Below are 14683 nucleotides of genomic sequence, written 5' to 3' on the forward strand. Positions count from 1 at the left end.
TGATGGATGCATCGGAGAGCAAGTCGGGGTTCCACATCTTGCCCAAGGATACCGTGGCGTGCAGACTGGAGCAGCCAGGGATCAAACCTCCAACCTTCCAGTTAGTAATTCTACCTGCTGAGCTACAGTCTGTACTTCCTGAACAACACACCCTCCTTTTGTTTCTTTATTTCCACTAGCAACCAGGACCATAATGAACCCTGACTCCAACAGACACTCAGGATCCACCTGCCCAGTAAGTCACCCGCTAACTGCAACTATAATGGCCCTGACCTTCTGCAGAGACGAGTCACACTGAACACAGCAAGTGTCCCTCCTCTCAGATACAAAACCTGCCTTTAAAAGTTCAGAGTAATGAAATCAGCAGTTCTGGTTCTAGAATTTGTAGTCTCACACACCACTTGTGCAGAGCACTTTTGTTGTTTTGATTCAAATCGGTTGATATTCTGCTGCAAACAACTAATGAGGACATTTTCTAAAATCTTTGAGTGTCCATCAGGATCCTGTAGAAACAGCTTCTGGCTGCAGCCACTGTGGAGCTCCACAGTAACCGGAAACACGTAACTTCAGTTAAATCGACTTTGACAGCGAAACTAAATTGCGTTTTTGTTACTATTGATGCTGCTGAGAAATAAAAATGGTTTTAAGTGGGGTTTTTTTTTAACACTCTGGGTTTGTTCAAAAAAATGCACCATCCCCTAAATTGTTCGTGGCCAAAAGTGACACTTGCTGTTTCGCTGATTTTTTTTTTTTTTTACAGTACATCGCGTTGTGCGTTCTGATTGCTGTAGACCATTGTCAATCAATCTAGTCCAGTGTCTCCTGTACAGGAGCGGTCCCTAATAGGCCCACGGACCGGTCCTGGTCCGTGAGTCTTTTGGTACCGTTCCGCGAGAGTTGATCCTCCGGTGTGAAATGTATGGTTGTAGTTGTGTGTCTTATTTTGAAAGAACTATTTACGCATTACCATAGCGACCAGAGAGCATTAAAAAGCAGAGAGGAGGATGTCACTGTCATTGTTGTTGGCGCACAGCTCAAGTCACGTTTATTATTATATTTACAAAATACCACATTTTCTTTTTTTTATTCTTTTGTTGTATTTATCCGCGACACCTTAAAGGTCGTTCCCTGAAAATATTGTCTGACATTAAAGTGGTCTGTGGTGCAAAAAGGTTGGGGACTCCTGCTGTACAGTACAGAATGCGTTTAGCTTGTCGAATTTACATAAATCTTCGATCGCTAGCAGTGTAACTCTGAAGTGCTGCACTGTATGTTTGTACGTTTTCTCCCAAACAAACACAACAATGCCGACGAAACGTTTTGCACCCTCAAATGCACCTTTAGGTTTCATTCCATGATACTGGACTTATGTTTCTACGAAGGTTTGAACTCTAAGAGTGTTTAACATGATAGTGATTTATTGATTCTAACCCTAAATCTATCCAGTAATGTCTGCACATATTTTCAGTACTGATTTTAAAGTGTTTTAATCCTTCTGTCACTCAGGGAACCCAATAAGGATTCAAATACTTCAAAAGTCAACCAATGACATTGATGTGTAAGACTATTTAATAATTATTTATTGTTTATATTTCATTTATTCATTCATTCATTCTTTGCACTGTGATTTAACCCATCTTTGTGTAAAGCAGGGGTGTCAAACTCCAGGCCTTGAGAGCCAGCGTCCTGAAGCTTTTAAATGTATCTCTGCTGCAACACACCTGAATAAAATTATTAGGTCATTAGCATGACTCTACCCTACTCAAGTAAATTTAAATAAATGTAAGTACATACCACCAGGTAGCTCCACTCGTACCCAGTGTAACGGGAAGTGAGAGGGTTAGGTTTTGGCGCTTTGAATGTTCAGTTGTGTGATGCAGCGATTAACGTTTGAGTAAAATATTGGGCTCCCTCGTGTCTTCCCTACATTCCTCCACAATGTACGTTTTTGCAAAAATGTACTTCTAGAAGTACTTTTATTGCACGATGTTCATTCACTCATGAGCTGCTGCAACATGAATCAAATGGCTGAACTGCCACCTTGGCGTGCAGTCAAGTTCTACAGTCTGCTAATGATCTAATAATAAGTATTAATATTCCTCACTCACCTTACTAAATGTTTGTGAACACAGCCAGAAACATTTGCATCACAAACACAGACTAGTGTTTATTAGCAGAAGCTTTTGGGTGGTTGCTCTCAAACCTGTGTACAAGTTTAAGCATTAATGGTCCCTTCACTGATTTCCAGGTATCCAATGTCAGGGCTAACAGATGGATTCAGACGCAGGCAGCGTTCTGGCAAGCAAAGGGTTGACAATTTATTAACACAGAAGGGAAACCACAGTGATGTGTATATACAGTGAATGGGGCAGGGCTTCAGGGCTCCAGGGGAAGGAATCCACACTCGCTCCCCACTCGGCCCAAACTCCGCCACTCCTCTTCTTACGCACACTCGCTTCTCCACAGCCACTCTCGCTCCAATTTCCACTTATGTTGACACACACAGGGATCACAGGTCAGGGTCCGCCACCAGTTCCGGGGAGATCTAAACACAAAGAGTCCAATTAGATCAATACGCCACACAACACTGAGAGAGTTTGTCTTAGGAGAGCTGAGAGCACGAACATGGGAGGTTCAACGTTCCAGTGCCGAATACTCCGTGCCGCAGCGTTAAATAGGCAAGGGGGACGCCGCCTGATCAGCAACAGGTGTAGAAATCACCGCAGATACGTGGGCCAAGGGTGAGAGCCCACAATGAGCTCCACCCAGGGAAGCAGGAGAGAAAACAAAACAAACCTGTGGCCAACATGAGCGAGCCGGAGAGGCACAGGGACCATGACAGCCAATACCAAGTGCACAAGTTCACCCCAGATGGTTCCTCTTCTCTGTAACTTGGAGGATGTGGAGTAGGCTGTATTTTAATCAAAGACATATCAATCAATCAATCAATCAATCAATCAATAACCATGTCTAAAAACAACACAGGTTGACCAAAGTGCTGTACACAGTAAAAGAAAAAGTAAAAAGTAGAAACAAATACACACAATGAACAAAACAAAAAATAATCCCAAATTTCGTTTTTTTTCCTGAAGGGGTCAAACACTTTTATGCAAGAATGACAGCGAGGTGAAAAACCTTCACCCGCAAGAAAACTCGAGCTGTGACTCATAGTACGAACACACACCTCACAGTAACACACTTTAATTGTTTAATGTGAACTTTTTGCCAAGCTAGCTAATCCTGACCAACACACCAGACACAGAAGATAAAGGAACGATGTTTTACTGTTAGAGACAGAAAGGTTAAAACATTTTGGCAGAGGGCTAAAAGGGGCTAAAATTACCCAAAAAGAAATTCCATTTGACCAAAAACACTTAATTTTTAAAAAATTAAGTATATAGTTATGAATAATGAACAAATAATTAACAAACTGGGGTTTATAAATCGTGTAACACATCCTTATGGTAAGAAATTTTACCTTAATGCGTTACATGTGTTAGAAGTCAATGTATCTTTAACAATATACTCCTTATTTTATATCTCCTGATCCTTCACAGAGCTGCATGAACCTGTTGTTGATGTCAGAGAGTCAAACTCTGCTGAAGAGTGGGTTGTTTCCTATTCTGCCCTCACTAGGGTGTAAAGCTGGTTTCTAGCTTGGCAGATAGCTAACAGGTCCACAATAAACATCCAGGAGTCAGCGGATACGTTTTAGATGTTTACTGTTGAAGCACTGTAAAACTGGTACAGAAACACTTTTCTGAAGAGGAGCTGCACAAACCTTTGTTTGCTTTCTAGAGCAGCGTATCAAAGTCAAACTACCCACTGCTAGCAGCTGTTTCTATCATAGTTTAGGATCCAGATGTGTGAGGTCTAGATTTACACCTCTGATTAAAATACATAGTTAAAAACAGCCAATTGAGTCCAAATGTGTCTTAAACCAGATAAACTGACAGTTACAGCTGAGCCTGTGTGTCCTTGGAGACACTGCTCTGCTACAGAGATGCATTTTAGAAACCAGGAAACATCAAAATCATTTAAATCAGAGAGTTCTTGTTACTAACAGCTCACCTCTCTGCAGCAGAGACTTTGAAATTAACGAAGTCATCTTTAGACGCGTCACTCTTACAGGACACAGAGCTGGGTGGAGGTCCAGGCGGGTTCCTGTGAATAATGATGGAGCAGTGATATGAGTGCTGAGCTGTGACATGGAGAAGAGTCATGGACAGTTAGAGATGGTCATCTCACCTCTGAGCTTTGGTCTGGCTCTCATGTTCCCCACACAGAGTGCTTTTAGAGGGAGGGACTCCCTCCTCTCTGTCCTCACACTGATCCATGCTGCTCAATTCACATCAGCTCACACACACTTTCTACCTTCACCTGCAGAGGAAACACAAATCAGCCCAGCGACACACTGACTGACCCACTCAGCACCCACTGATTAATTCAGACACGTTTTAATCCCCAAAAGTTGATTCTGTTCATCTGGATGTTTTCAGTGGGAGAAACGTTTCATGACTCATCCAGGTGACTCCTTCAGTCTCAGCTGACTGCAGGTTTCCAACCTTATAAACAGGACATTTGCACAATGGCTGGGAGGTCATGACCATTGATCAACAACCACTGATCAATGGCCATGAGTCCCATTCACAGAGAGTTGGGGAATGTCTGCAATCACAGCATTACCTAACCCTTACCTGGATGATTGAGCATCCAGACACTTTTTAATATTTTACTAATTTCTGAAGCTTTTTACCAACTTTGTTCAAATTGGTCTGCTGTCATTTTATTGTTGACAAAAAGAGATTTTGAGTTTGAGTGTTGACGTTTCCATGTGGGACTGTTGCTGCAACACCAGGATGTTACTACAGAATACACTTTATATTGTGAGCACTTGGATGTTAGTCCAGTTGTCCTAAACTGACACACCTGCACCTGGATTCATTCTGACCAGATTTTAGCCCAACAGTGTTTCATACTTAATACATCAGACACAAAGTCTGCAGCTGTCATTGTGTGCAGTGTGTGTGCAGTGTGTGTGCAGTGTGTGTGCAGTGTGTGTGCAGCGGGTCACTGTGTCCTATGAGTGTTATACTACAATAAACAGAGCCTGACCGCGGGCATAAAGAGGGCAAAAACCCACTTATGCTCTAAAGATGAAGTTCAGTTTCTCTTCAAATGAGCCTCAGAGCATGTGGAGGGTCATTGAACGCATCACAGATTACCTCAAGAACAACAGGCTGAAGAACATAAAAACAAACGCAGAGTTTCTGTCTGACGGTTTGAACATGAAACAGGAATTATTGAGCAAAAACGGCCAGTTTACTAATTTATGATCAATCATCAACGCATTCACCTACAATACACGAATGAACATCACCAGTTAAACTGAAAATAACCTGCATACAAATACGACAGCAGACTATAGCGAACGAGCAGAGAAATGCATTTTATAGATGAAGTGTTGGCAGCGACTCTTAGGACAGCCCTGTCTCACTGTCAGCAGTTAAGATAAGATAAGATAAGATAAGATAGAACTTTATTAATCCCTCGGGTGGGTTCCTCTGGGAAATTCGACTTCCAAAAAGCACAGCAACGACCGAAGTTACAGTTACAGAATTGTTATATATATATATATATATATATATATATATATATATATATATATATATATATACACACACACACACACACATATATAAATACAGAGACAAATATAAATAAAATATACAAAGGGGATAAATAGAATAAATAGGAATAAAAAATAAAAATACAAGTGAATTGCACATTTCAAGTATTGAGTCTATTGCACTGTTGACTATTTACAAAAAGTATTGCACAAGGTATTGTACAGTGAGGTGAAGAGGAACTACAGCTTAGTTGTTCCCCCTCCTTTGTCCTCCTGTTTCCCCTCCCTCTCCCCTCCAGAGAGGAGTTAAACAGTTTGATGGCGTGTGGGACAAAGGAGTTTTTAGTTCTTGTCTTGGGGAGAAGCAACCTGTCACTGAACAGACTCTTCTGATTGTTTATGACCGTGTGCAGAGGATGCCCAGCATTGTTCATAATGTCCAGCAGTTTCAACAGTTAAACAACATCCACACACTGGAAGCCCGTTTCCGTCACTAAAAAAAAGAAGGATCCAGAACTCGAAATTTCGACTTATTTTCTCGTAATTTCGACTTATTAACTTGGAATTTTGAACAAACTAAGTCAAAATTAAGAGTTAGTGCTGTCAATCAGTAATTTACGTGAATGACGTAATTTCCTTGTTACCCGGAAGCTGAAGCCCTCAGCTACAAATGCTACAGCTAAGACACCAGAATTACAGCCAGTCATAAATGCACAAGTCGCTGATTATTGTCTGTGTGGCTTCACAAATGATGAAATCCTTCTGTTATTAGCTGAATCACATGGCGTTAATATCAGCTAACGTACTCTCGAAAGCGCCGATTTGTTGCGATGCGGGTTTGAGTGCGCATTGTAGCTGGATTACTGATTGGCAGAACTAACTCGACATTTCGAGCTACTTTCCTCAAAATTTTCGAGTTATAAGTCGAAATTTCGAGAATGGATCCTTTTTTGTGGCGGAAACGGGCTTCCGTAACAGACTGATGGAGGCAGGAGAAGCTGCCTACAGACATCAGTCAGTGGATCCACAGTAACATCGAGTTCAGCTGCTGATCATCAACTGTTTCTGTCTCGTTCCTAGACTCTGATCTCACATAAAACGAAGCAGATTTATGCTGAAACTAAGCTGCACACAGCTGATGTTAGCCAGGAAAACAGTACAGACTGCTAACGTTACCTTAACATGGAGACGATCAACTGCGCCACAACATTCACGAAAGCGAAAGTAAAAGCGACGGAAGGAAACGCCCAGAGAGGCGTTTGAGGGACGGTCAGAGTCAGGAACCTCAGAAACGCATCAGGCTGGAGTTTAATTCTGTTTTCATCTTTAGAAACATCTGGAAATAGTTATAAAAACGCTGCGTAATAAAGAAAAATAGTGTAGATTAGTTTGAGTTGTGTTTAGCTGAGCTGTGTCTTTAATCTGAAGTTCATTTTGTGGAGGAGCAGCAAGACTTTCAGTGTTACTCTCAGAGAAAGCCTCCCAAATGTCTGTTGTCTTAATAGTGGAATTATCTGGAAAATGAACCAGTTCTTATGAGCTGCTTTTCAATATGAGCAGTCACAGCATTTTATACAGCGTGCTTCATTCACACAAGCACTTCTTTTTCTAACAATGACACTATGATGGATGCATCGGAGAGCAAGTCGGGGTTCCACATCTTGCCCAAGGATACCGTGGCGTGCAGACTGGAGCAGCCAGGGATCAAACCTCCAACCTTCCAGTTAGTAATTCTACCTGCTGAGCTACAGTCTGTACTTCCTGAACAACACACCCTCCTTTTGTTTCTTTATTTCCACTAGCAACCAGGACCATAATGAACCCTGACTCCAACAGACACTCAGGATCCACCTGCCCAGTAAGTCACCCGCTAACTGCAACTATAATGGCCCTGACCTTCTGCAGAGACGAGTCACACTGAACACAGCAAGTGTCCCTCCTCTCAGATACAAAACCTGCCTTTAAAAGTTCAGAGTAATGAAATCAGCAGTTCTGGTTCTAGAATTTGTAGTCTCACACACCACTTGTGCAGAGCACTTTTGTTGTTTTGATTCAAATCGGTTGATATTCTGCTGCAAACAACTAATGAGGACATTTTCTAAAATCTTTGAGTGTCCATCAGGATCCTGTAGAAACAGCTTCTGGCTGCAGCCACTGTGGAGCTCCACAGTAACCGGAAACACGTAACTTCAGTTAAATCGACTTTGACAGCGAAACTAAATTGCGTTTTTGTTACTATTGATGCTGCTGAGAAATAAAAATGGTTTTAAGTGGGGTTTTTTTTTAACACTCTGGGTTTGTTCAAAAAAATGCACCATCCCCTAAATTGTTCGTGGCCAAAAGTGACACTTGCTGTTTCGCTGATTTTTTTTTTTTTTTACAGTACATCGCGTTGTGCGTTCTGATTGCTGTAGACCATTGTCAATCAATCTAGTCCAGTGTCTCCTGTACAGGAGCGGTCCCTAATAGGCCCACGGACCGGTCCGTGAGTCTTTTGGTACCGTTCCGCGAGAGTTGATCCTCCGGTGTGAAATGTATGGTTGTAGTTGTGTGTCTTATTTTGAAAGAACTATTTACGCATTACCATAGCGACCAGAGAGCATTAAAAAGCAGAGAGGAGGATGTCACTGTCATTGTTGTTGGCGCACAGCTCAAGTCACGTTTATTATTATATTTACAAAATACCACATTTTCTTTTTTTTATTCTTTTGTTGTATTTATCCGCGACACCTTAAAGGTCGTTCCCTGAAAATATTGTCTGACATTAAAGTGGTCTGTGGTGCAAAAAGGTTGGGGACTCCTGCTGTACAGTACAGAATGCGTTTAGCTTGTCGAATTTACATAAATCTTCGATCGCTAGCAGTGTAACTCTGAAGTGCTGCACTGTATGTTTGTACGTTTTCTCCCAAACAAACACAACAATGCCGACGAAACGTTTTGCACCCTCAAATGCACCTTTAGGTTTCATTCCATGATACTGGACTTATGTTTCTACGAAGGTTTGAACTCTAAGAGTGTTTAACATGATAGTGATTTATTGATTCTAACCCTAAATCTATCCAGTAATGTCTGCACATATTTTCAGTACTGATTTTAAAGTGTTTTAATCCTTCTGTCACTCAGGGAACCCAATAAGGATTCAAATACTTCAAAAGTCAACCAATGACATTGATGTGTAAGACTATTTAATAATTATTTATTGTTTATATTTCATTTATTCATTCATTCATTCTTTGCACTGTGATTTAACCCATCTTTGTGTAAAGCAGGGGTGTCAAACTCCAGGCCTTGAGAGCCAGCGTCCTGAAGCTTTTAAATGTATCTCTGCTGCAACACACCTGAATAAAATTATTAGGTCATTAGCATGACTCTACCCTACTCAAGTAAATTTAAATAAATGTAAGTACATACCACCAGGTAGCTCCACTCGTACCCAGTGTAACGGGAAGTGAGAGGGTTAGGTTTTGGCGCTTTGAATGTTCAGTTGTGTGATGCAGCGATTAACGTTTGAGTAAAATATTGGGCTCCCTCGTGTCTTCCCTACATTCCTCCACAATGTACGTTTTTGCAAAAATGTACTTCTAGAAGTACTTTTATTGCACGATGTTCATTCACTCATGAGCTGCTGCAACATGAATCAAATGGCTGAACTGCCACCTTGGCGTGCAGTCAAGTTCTACAGTCTGCTAATGATCTAATAATAAGTATTAATATTCCTCACTCACCTTACTAAATGTTTGTGAACACAGCCAGAAACATTTGCATCACAAACACAGACTAGTGTTTATTAGCAGAAGCTTTTGGGTGGTTGCTCTCAAACCTGTGTACAAGTTTAAGCATTAATGGTCCCTTCACTGATTTCCAGGTATCCAATGTCAGGGCTAACAGATGGATTCAGACGCAGGCAGCGTTCTGGCAAGCAAAGGGTTGACAATTTATTAACACAGAAGGGAAACCACAGTGATGTGTATATACAGTGAATGGGGCAGGGCTTCAGGGCTCCAGGGGAAGGAATCCACACTCGCTCCCCACTCGGCCCAAACTCCGCCACTCCTCTTCTTACGCACACTCGCTTCTCCACAGCCACTCTCGCTCCAATTTCCACTTATGTTGACACACACAGGGATCACAGGTCAGGGTCCGCCACCAGTTCCGGGGAGATCTAAACACAAAGAGTCCAATTAGATCAATACGCCACACAACACTGAGAGAGTTTGTCTTAGGAGAGCTGAGAGCACGAACATGGGAGGTTCAACGTTCCAGTGCCGAATACTCCGTGCCGCAGCGTTAAATAGGCAAGGGGGACGCCGCCTGATCAGCAACAGGTGTAGAAATCACCGCAGATACGTGGGCCAAGGGTGAGAGCCCACAATGAGCTCCACCCAGGGAAGCAGGAGAGAAAACAAAACAAACCTGTGGCCAACATGAGCGAGCCGGAGAGGCACAGGGACCATGACAGCCAATACCAAGTGCACAAGTTCACCCCAGATGGTTCCTCTTCTCTGTAACTTGGAGGATGTGGAGTAGGCTGTATTTTAATCAAAGACATATCAATCAATCAATCAATCAATCAATCAATCAATCAATAACCATGTCTAAAAACAACACAGGTTGACCAAAGTGCTGTACACAGTAAAAGAAAAAGTAAAAAGTAGAAACAAATACACACAATGAACAAAACAAAAAATAATCCCAAATTTCGTTTTTTTTCCTGAAGGGGTCAAACACTTTTATGCAAGAATGACAGCGAGGTGAAAAACCTTCACCCGCAAGAAAACTCGAGCTGTGACTCATAGTACGAACACACACCTCACAGTAACACACTTTAATTGTTTAATGTGAACTTTTTGCCAAGCTAGCTAATCCTGACCAACACACCAGACACAGAAGATAAAGGAACGATGTTTTACTGTTAGAGACAGAAAGGTTAAAACATTTTGGCAGAGGGCTAAAAGGGGCTAAAATTACCCAAAAAGAAATTCCATTTGACCAAAAACACTTAATTTTTAAAAAATTAAGTATATAGTTATGAATAATGAACAAATAATTAACAAACTGGGGTTTATAAATCGTGTAACACATCCTTATGGTAAGAAATTTTACCTTAATGCGTTACATGTGTTAGAAGTCAATGTATCTTTAACAATATACTCCTTATTTTATATCTCCTGATCCTTCACAGAGCTGCATGAACCTGTTGTTGATGTCAGAGAGTCAAACTCTGCTGAAGAGTGGGTTGTTTCCTATTCTGCCCTCACTAGGGTGTAAAGCTGGTTTCTAGCTTGGCAGATAGCTAACAGGTCCACAATAAACATCCAGGAGTCAGCGGATACGTTTTAGATGTTTACTGTTGAAGCACTGTAAAACTGGTACAGAAACAAAAATAAAATATTACATTTCTGCTGTAATTGAATTTTCTTTACAACATCAAACATTAAGCCATGCACTACAATGTATATAACACATAAACACAAACTTATCCAAACCCTTTCACTGGTTATCAGGCTCACGCATTTAGCGATTAGCTTAATGCTAACATTACATGGGAAATCCCATAGACGGGCTAACGTGTTAGCATCGCGGCCGTTTTTCCTCACAAAAGAAAGTTTTCCACACAAATCTCTAAACTGCTACACATAACTATCGCGGGAAAGCTTACAAAACAGATAGCAACTACTTACAGGCATGTGCTCTCTCAGGCTGAGCAAGAAAAAGTGAACAAAAAGTGGAATAGACGACAGTTTGTCTAAAGGACTGTTTTTCACTGGTGAGGTACTACGGCAAGTCTGCTGGTACAAAAAACACACACCCAAATGATCATGCCTGCCTTAAAGGGGCAGCACACTCCCCGCCTGGTATAGAGTACTATACCACTATGTCCCTCTGAGTAACAACACAACTTCAGTGGCGGGTCTCGAATACACCCTGGGGGTGCCTCCTTGAACAACTCTCACCTCCACTTTCCGGACCCTGCTGTCTCGACCCGGAAAGGTATTTACCACAAGTCCTGTGGGCCATTGATTTCGTTTACCCTCCTTGTCCTTTAGGAGCACAACATCTCCAACTTGCAGGTTGGCTTGTTCTGCTTGCCATTTCCTTCTTGGCTGGAGTGTCATTAGGTACTCTTGACGCCATCTTTTCCAGAATGAATCCGCAAGACTTTGAACTTGCTTCCACTGACTTCGGTAAAGATCCTTGAGGTCGATGTCTTCCAAGGGAGCAGACCCGGAGTCCACCTTTTGTGTTAAAAGCATAGCAGGGGTGAGTATGGTCGGCATGTCTGGATCTGACGACACAGGGACTATTGGCCGGGCATTCATGATGGCTGCGACCTCTGCCATCAGCGTGGTGAGCACTTCGTGCGAAAGACTAGGGGAATGCATCTTGAGTAAGATGCTATCCAAAATGCGGCGAGCCATCCCTATCATTCTTTCCCATGCTCCCCCCATGTGGGAGGAGTGTGGAAGATTGAAGTCCCACATGCAGCCTTGGTCTCTGAGGTAAGAATGAAGAGTTGCATCTTCTGGGGTTATACCAAGTTCTTTACATGCACCGACAAAGTTTGTGCCTCGGTCTGAACGAAAGAGCTTTGCTGGACCTCTGATGGCAGTGAATCGCCTAAGTGCATTTATGAAGCTTGACGTAGACAGAGATTCTATCACCTCCAGGTGAACTGCCCTTGTTACTAAACAAGTAAACATAACAGCCCAGCGCTTACTCTCTGCAAGGCCTCCCCTCGTGCGACGGGCACAAACCGTCCATGGTCCAAAAACATCTAATCCAACTTGGGTGAAAGGAGGAGATTGGGTCAACCGATCAGCAGGTAAGTTGGACATTTTTTGTTTTTCCAGACTTCCTCTCAACCGCCTACAGATGACACACTTGTGTATGATACTTGATACAAGTCTTTTTCCTCCCAGAATCCACAGTCCAGCGGATCTGATGGCCCCTTCCGTGAAGTGCCTACCTTGGTGTACTACTTGCTCATGATAATACCGCACCAACAAGGTAGCAATGTGGTTGCTTTTGGGAATGATTATGGGATGTTTCTCTTCCCATGAGATTGCGGATAATGACGTGCGGCCACCAACTCTCAGTACACCATCTGAATCCAAGAAAGGGTCAAGTTTCCTGAGAGGACTGCGTTTTGAGACAAGTTCTCCTTTGAACAGGCTCTTGAGTTCTTCTTTGAAGGCCTCGTGCTGTACAATCTGTACAATTACTGTTCTTGCCTGTGTACGCTCATCTACCTTTGTCAAATCTCCCTCCAGGATCTTAGCACAGGATCTGACTTTCCGGATGAGCTTTGCTATCCCACATACAAGTGTCTTCCAGCTGGAAAAGCGCTCGAACCTGTGTGAACCAAGCTGTCTTTCAGAAGCTCCTGTAGCAAAGGTTGCTATCAGTGGACGCACATCTGCATCCCCGTCTGGTTCAACGAGCTCAAAGAACTCTGGTGGGGTAAGTGCAACTCGCTCGTCGTTTTCAAGAAATGATGGCCCAGAAAACCAGTTTGTATCTCTCAACAGTGCAGCTGGAACTGGTCTGGTACCATGGTCAGCAGGATTGTGTTCTGAACTGACAAAGTGCCACTGTTCAGGCTGTGAAGACTTCCGGATGCGTGCTACTCTGTTAGCAACATACACATAAAACCTCCGGTTGGCGTTGTAGATGTAGCCCAGCACAACTCTGGAGTCGGTGTAAAACTTCACTGTGTGGATTTCCACATCTAGCTCATCCCTCAAGATATCGGCCAGCTCAACTGCTAGTACAGCCGCACAAAGCTCTAGACGGGGCACAGTATGGGAATGCCGGGGTGCTAACTTAGATTTCCCCATGCAGAATCCTACAAGACAGTGTCCTTCATCATCAACTGCCCTGAGGTAGGCAACTGCAGAGATGGCCATGGTGGACGCGTCGCAAAAGACACATAACTCCCTGTGCCGTGTGGAAAGCAGAGAAACAGGTAGGTATGGCCTTGGTATGTGAAGTTGCTCGAGTGCCTTCAGTGAGTCTCTCCAAGACTTCCACTGTGCCACTTTTTCAGCAGGTATCGGGGTGTCCCAATCGCAATGCTCAGCGCATAACTCTCTGACTATAGCCTTGCCCTGGACTACTATAGGACCTGCAAACCCCAACGGGTCGAATATGCTGTTAACTGTGGAGAGAATACCTCTACGGGTAAAGGGCTTCTCCTCCTGGGAGACAAGAAAGGTAAAGCTGTCGGTTTGAAGGTGCCAGTTGAGACCTAAGCTTCTCTGCATAGGTAACGGATCCACACCTAGCTCTAGGTCTTTCAGCTCTTTAGCACGTTCCTCAGGTGGAAACGCCTCCACTACTACGTCGTGGTTGGAGGCTATCTTATGTAGCCGTATGTTGGAATCAGCCAACATCTCCTTGGTTTCTTTCAGCACTCGGATGGCATTGTCATCGGTGGGGAAGGAAGCACGACCATCGTCCACGTAGAAGTTCTTTAGAACAAACTGCTTTGCTTCTGCACTCTGGTCTTCCTGTCCTTGCAAAGCTGCTCTTCTCAAGCCGTATATGGCAACAGCAGGAGAGGGGCTGTTGCCGAATACGTGCACGGTCATCCTATACTCTGTGATGCGCTTGGTGGGGTCATTGTCCTCGAACCAGAGGAAACGTAGGAAGTCTCGGTGATCGTGGCGAACTTTGAAGCAATAGAACATTTGTTCTATGTCTGCTGCCACCGCTACAGGTTCCTTGCGGAAGCGGATGAGCACTCCTAAAAGTGAATTATTCAAGTCAGGGCCACTCAGCAGGATGTCATTCAGTGAGACACCATCCTGCTTAGCGCTGGAGTCGAACACTGCCCGTACCTGACCTGGTTTTTGCGGATGATACACTCCGAAGATTGGTAAATACCAGCACTCCTGTTCACCAGTGGGTGGTGGTACTGGTTCAGCATGACCTGCCTCAAAGATCTTCTGCATGAAGGCAATCATGTGTTCTTTCATATCTGGCTTCTTCTCCAGCATGTGCCGTAATGTCAAAAGACGCTTGACTGCTTGGGCTCGGTTGTTAGGGAGTTTG

General features: G+C 43.2%; 1 long non-coding RNA gene across 1 annotated transcript; it reads right to left on the bottom strand.

Annotated features, from left to right (window-relative positions):
* Positions 1–1072: 1072 nt before the first annotated feature.
* On the bottom strand, positions 1073–4157 carry LOC113016392 (uncharacterized). Its single transcript, XR_013905926.1, has 3 exons — positions 4072–4157; positions 2626–2911; positions 1073–2545 (listed from the first exon to the last, which is right to left on the bottom strand). It is a non-coding gene; the product is annotated as an uncharacterized LOC113016392 (long non-coding RNA).
* Between the last annotated feature and the right edge of the window lie 10526 nt (positions 4158–14683).

Source organism: Astatotilapia calliptera, chromosome 3 (genome assembly GCF_964374335.1).
Source record: "Astatotilapia calliptera chromosome 3, fAstCal68.1, whole genome shotgun sequence".
NCBI lineage: Eukaryota > Metazoa > Chordata > Actinopteri > Cichliformes > Cichlidae > Astatotilapia > Astatotilapia calliptera.